This window comes from Loxodonta africana, chromosome 4, assembly GCF_030014295.1.
Source record: "Loxodonta africana isolate mLoxAfr1 chromosome 4, mLoxAfr1.hap2, whole genome shotgun sequence".
In the NCBI taxonomy this organism is placed as follows: Eukaryota; Metazoa; Chordata; class Mammalia; order Proboscidea; family Elephantidae; genus Loxodonta; species Loxodonta africana.
This window is the reverse complement of record NC_087345.1, coordinates 79522623-79528819: the sequence shown is the minus strand read 5'-3', so window position 1 is coordinate 79528819 and position 6197 is coordinate 79522623.

Here is a 6197-nt window from a genome sequence, read left to right as displayed (position 1 = left end):
TAGGACTCTAGAATGTAAGAGCTGGAGCTGACCGGAGGGCAGTCTGACCCACAGACTTTATTTTAGGAGATCTGAGATGCTGGGCTTTGCTCAAAGCCAGTCACTCAGCTTCAGGGTTTCCCCATTCCTCCCAACCCAACCTCCCCCACTCCTCTAGACCTAGCCTCAAGGCTTGGATGGATAGAGGTGAAGAGCTTCAGCTCTGTGGACACATGCTGCCCTCCCTCCTTGGTCTTTAGGCCCCAGGGCACCCTCCCCAGGCTAAAGCTCCAGAACTCTTTAAGCTCTCATGGGCCTCTGCTAAAGACTGTAGATGAGGGGTTTACATTTGTCCCCAAGAGGTGATAGCTCCAGGAACGCAGATTTTAGCTATCAGGTCTTTTTCCAGTGCTGTTACATCTGTCCATAGGTGGCATGGGCTGTCTTGGAAGGTAGGGAGCTCAAGAGTGGTGTGGAGGAAGATTGCATTAGGTGACTTGTGAGCCATTTTCAACCCTAATGTTCTGATCCAATGAAACTCACTTCATGGCCAGGGAAGTGTCTCCCAGAAAGGTCAAGACTTACCTCTACTGGGAGGTGGGGGCAGCCCCTGGCTGTAGTTTCCATTGCCCAACATGCACCAAGTCTCACTGGTGGTCCAGGACATGTAGGTCACAACCATCAAACACCTGCTCCCCACAGTTCCTCCTTCAGGAGGACAGGGGAGGTTGTGATATGGATGTACCTTAACAAAGCTCTGGCATGCTGTGCCTACTATTCTTACATACACATCCACCAAACCTTTTTATATAACACCATTTTAATGGAAATGCTGTTTTTCCAAAATGGAAGTAGCTGTTACAGATGCTTTGAATGATGCTTATGTAACTTTAAAAACTAACCTTGGGTAGATCCTAATTGATTAACAGAAGGGGAAATGGGGGAGTTCTGACATATTTACCTCCCCTCATTATCAAAAAATCATTAAAACTATAGGAGTCTTAAGGTAAATCTTTAGTATTCAGGCTGCCAGGGGGCCCTTGGAAACCCTGGTGGTGTAATGGTTAAGCACTACGGCTGCTAACCAAAAGGCTGGCAGTTTGAATCCACCAGGCGCTCCTTGGAAACTCTATGGGGTAGTTCTACTCTGTCCTATTGGGTTGCTATGAGTCGGAATCAACTCGACGGCAGTGGGTTTGGTGGTTTGGTAGGGGGCCCTTTGGGGCCCTGCCCCCACTCTTTTGCAAGGTAGTCCAGGTGCAGGGGAAGGACTGAGGACTTGGGTCCTAGTTCAGGACCTGCCTCTGTAGCATCAGGCAGGACACTTCACTTCTCTAAGCTTCTGTTTCCACATCCATAGAAACAACCCCTCACCCTTTTATAGCACTTTACAGTTTGCAGTGAACTTTAACATACATTATCTGTATAGGGTCGCTATGAGGTTTATTATTTTTTTTATCTGTACCATTTGTTCTGTCACTTTGAGGTTGATGGAACAGATATTATGCCCATTTCGTAGATGAGAAAACAGGGTCCAGAGAAGTTAACTGACTTGCCCAAGTTCTCAAACCGAGGAGGCAGGACTAGAAGTTGCGTCTTTAGACTCTAAGGCTAGAACTCTTGACCCTTTACTATAGTTCCCTTCTGTAGGATTGAGGCGATAGTAGAATCTAGTCACTATCTGATCTAGCTAAGAACTCTGACTGAATCACTTCCTCTGGGAAGCCCTCCCAGATACCCATCTTGAATCAGGCTTTATAACCTCCTACCTATTGTCTCAGGGTCCCTGGGTAGTGCAAACAGTTATCGTGCTCAACTGCTAACTGAAAGGTTATAGCTTCAAGTCCACCCAGAGGCTCTTTGGAAGAAAGTCAAAAAGGTGATGTACTTCTGAAAAATCAGCCATTGAAAACCCTTGTGGTGCAGTTCTGCTCTGACATACATGGGGTCACCAGTCAGGTTTAGTTACATACTGTCTCAGAGCACGTAGCATCCTGTGTTGCAACTGTTAGACTGAAGATGGATTGACACTAGGGGCTGTCTAATTCTTATTCATTATTGGATCTGTTGCACCTAGTGTAGTGCCTGACACAGAGCAGGTGGCCTTTATGTGTTTGCTGTATGCATCTTGACTCTGACTTTACCTATCCTCTTTCCTCCAGGAGTTCTCTAAACATTTTTGACAGTGACCCACAGTAAGAAACACATTTTATATTTTGAGATATCTGAAACAAAAGTTTCATGGGATGATACTTACCTTTGTTACATGAACGCACTCCAGTATTTTCTATTGCCCTGATGGTATTTAATTTTTTTTTTAAGGTTCTGGCCAAACGCAAAAAAACCCAAACCCAGTGCTGTCGAGTCGATTCCGACTCATAGCGACACTATAGGACAGAGTAGAACTGCCCCATAGAGTTTCCAAGGAGTGCCTGGCGGATTTGAACTGCCGACCCTTTGGTTCGCAGCCATAGCACTTAACCATTATGCCACCAGGGTTTCCAAGGTGCTGGCTATGACCCTTTAAATTGATTTCACGACCCACCATTGGTTTGTGACCCATAGGTGAAACAACATTGTTTTCATCGCCTGTATGCTATGGATGCCTTCTGTGTGGGGGGTTCTGGATGTCCCAGAGAGATGCAGAGGAGATGCTCCTCAAGTACCTCTTGATTTGAGGTGAAAGCTAGGTTCTGTGCATAAGAAAACAGACTGCACTGAGCATTGTGCTCTTTTAAAGAGCTGTCTATATAGGATCAATAGACAGCAACAACTCAACTCGAAAGAATAGATAAGAAACTTAGGGGCAGCGAATTTATGTTAATGGGGGAGGAACAGTTTGCAAAAGAAGGGTGAGAATGGTTGCACGACTTGTACAATGTAATCTATGTTGCTGATTTGTACATGGACAAATTGTTGAATTGGTATATATTCTGTGTATATTCTCAACAACAACAAAAATAAATTATTAAAAAACAAAACAAAAAATCCCAGACAGAAACCCTTCCAAGGTCAGAGGTACAAGGGTTCCAGTAGAATCCAGCAGCAAAGGAGTGAGGGTGGATGAGGGAAAGTCTCAGAGAAGCCTGTGCCTCCAGAGACTGCAGAGGCAGTGGCAGTCTTGACTCGAACCTGGAACCCCAAAACATGGACAGGCAAGGCTCAGACTCTTGATGCCATGTTCTTTGCTCTTCCTCAGTTTACTGGGAATAGGTCTCCACACCAGAAATCTCTCTGGGCTTTTTGATAGGGCATGTTATGGATTGAACTGTGATCCCCAAAAATATGTGTTGTAAATCCTAACCTGTCTGCCTATGGTGGAAACCCTGGTAGCGGGGTGGTTAAGAGCTATGGCTGCTAACCAAAAGGTCGGCAGTTCGAATCACCAGGTGCTCTATGGGGCAGTTCTACTGTCCTATAGGGCTGCTATGAGTTGGAATGACCTCGATGGCAACTGGCTTATAAGGTTCTGCCTATGGATGTAATTTCATCTGGGAATGGGTTTTCTCTGTTATGTTAATGAGACAGGCGTAAGTGTAGGCTGTATCTTGAGTCCATCTCTTTTGAGATATAAAAGAGATTTAAAAAGCAAATGAGAGAAACAGAGACGGGGTAAGATAGATGGCAAGACACATGGAGATCTCCAAGGAATCAGGAAGCAGAAGCTGAGGAAACAAGAACCTTCCTCCAGGGCTAACAGAGAGAGAAAACCTTCCCCTTGAGCAGGGCTTTGAACTGGATCATTCTGGTTCAAACCCCTGCTGAGAATTTGCATTTCTAACAATTTCCCAGGGAATGCTAGTCCTGCTGGTTAGGGACCAATTCTGAAAACCACTGGTAGAGCAGTGGTTCTCAAAATGTATTATACCTGGGGAATCTTCCTAAATTGTGGAAACTGATTCAGTGTATCTGGGGTGGAAATGCCAATTCTCAGCAGAGGTTCAAACTGCAACAAACTGGTTCAAGCCCTGCCCTAGAACCAGCACTCTGAATTCAGAATTCTAGCCTCCTGAACTGTGAGATTCTTCTTCTTGAACTGTGAGAAGGGAGCCTTGGTGGTGTAGTGGTTAAGAGCTTGGCTGCTAACCAAAAGGTCACATCCATCCGCCAGCCACTCCTTAGAAGCCCTGTGGGGCAGTTCTACTCCATCCTATAGGTTTGCTATGAGTCGGAACTGACTTGATGGCACCTAACAACAACGACAAACTGTGAGAGGAACCCTGGTGGTGTGGTGGTTAAGAGCTCGGTTGCTAACCGAAAGGTTGGCAGTTCGAATCTACCAGCTGCTCCTTGGAAACCCTATGGGATAGTTCTGCTCTGTCCTATAGGATTGCTATGAGTTGGAATCAACTCAACAGCAATGGGTTTTTTGGTTTTAAACTGTGAGAAGATAAATTATTGTTGTTAAAGCCATCCACTTGTGGTTTTTCTGTTACAGCAGCACTAGATAGATAAGTAAGAAAGTCCTCTTTCCTACAATGAAGGGAGTAGAGGAGGTGGGAGGCAAGCAGATGTTCTAACTTCTGCTTATAACAACTTTGTAAATAACCTCCTGCCTACAGGCCCAGGGCTGTTTTGCTGGCTGTGTGACTTTAGTCTGTTTAATTAGGTTTAGGAGTGATAGTGGAAGCCAGGGCTCTCTAGGCCTAACAGCTCTCTGGAGAGAAGGCCCACTAACTCCCTCCCAGCTCCACCTACCCACTTCATCCCTTTCCCCCTGCCCTCTCTGACAGGAAGGTTGGTGAGAGGCAATTTGGAAATAGTCCAACACACACACACACACACACACACACACACACACAGCACGCTCACTCAAACAGTGGGGTGATTGGGGGTGGGGCTCACAAAGAGTGGCTGTCCCTGTCAGTCTCCAGTGGCTAGTGGAGGCTGGCAGGGTGTTCCTGAGCCAAGGCTTTGGAAGACACACAGCTGAGGAGCTTCCTTTCTGGGAGATGCATGCTTACTCTAGGACCTTGCCCCTTACCCCACAGAATATAAGCCTAGGGCTGGGCCAAGGGGGAGACCTGTTATGACCCTTTCTGATGTTGCTGAAAAGTTACATTTTTCTTGTTTGGTTTTTGATTACAAATGGAACACATCCATTTTCTTGGTTTCTCTAACTGTTTCTGCAGTCTCAGTTCCGGTTGTTTTGTATCGTAATTGGGAAAGTGGGATCTCAGCCTCAGGGTTCCAGAGCCCTGTGCCCTCCTGTCGCAAGGCTTGCGCTGTCCTCTCCTAGTTCCCAGGGCAAGGTCCTGGAGCTGAGGTGGAGAGGGGTGAGGGAGGGAGACCCAGTGACTGTGAATGAACAGCTATGGTAGTGCCAGATTCTGGGTGCTTGAGAGGGAGGGAGCAGCTACTGGGAGGGGACTTAGCTTCTCTGCCGACCTGCCTGGCATGGTGCAGGCATGCTCATCATCCCAACTCTACTATGCCATTACTTAACCTCTTGATTCAGTTTCCTCACATTGCAACGGGGTTAACGATAGTACCAAGGAACGCTGGTGGTGCCAGGCTAAATGCTGGTGCAATGGCTAAGTGCTCAGCAGCTAACCTATACCACTAGAAGCTCCGTGGGAGAAAGACTTGGCAATCTGCTTCCATGAAGATTACAGCCTAGGAAACCCCGTGGATTAGTTACCGTTTTGTCATATACGGTTGCTGTAAGTTGGAATCGACTCGACGGCACACAATAACAGTAGCACCTACTACATAGGTAATTGTGAGAATTAAAGAAAATAATAACCAGCTGCCGTCGAGTCGATTCTGACTCATAGTGACCCTATAGGACAGAGTAGCACTGCCCCATAGAGTTTCCAAGGAGCCCCCAGTAGATTCGAACTGCCGAATTGAGCACTTAACCACTACGCCACCAGGGTTTCCAAAATAAGATAATACAAAGTGTTGAATGCCTAAAACACTGTAAGTGCTCAGTAAGTATTACTCTCACTGTCATTAACCTCTCCTTTAAACCTGTTCCTCCTGCATCTCTCATCTGCCTCGTTCCCTAAACCAAAACCCTGAGGTCACCCAAGACTCTTCCTCCCTACTCATGCCCAACCCCGGTCAGTCCTGATGAACGGTGGCCCTTGCCCTCCTAAGTATTGTCAGGTCTCTTCCTTCTTTCCATTCCCACTGCTCCCCTCTCAAGTCAAGTCCTCATTATTTCTCATGGGAGACTGGCAGCAGCCTCCCAATCAACCTCTTTTTCTTTGGTT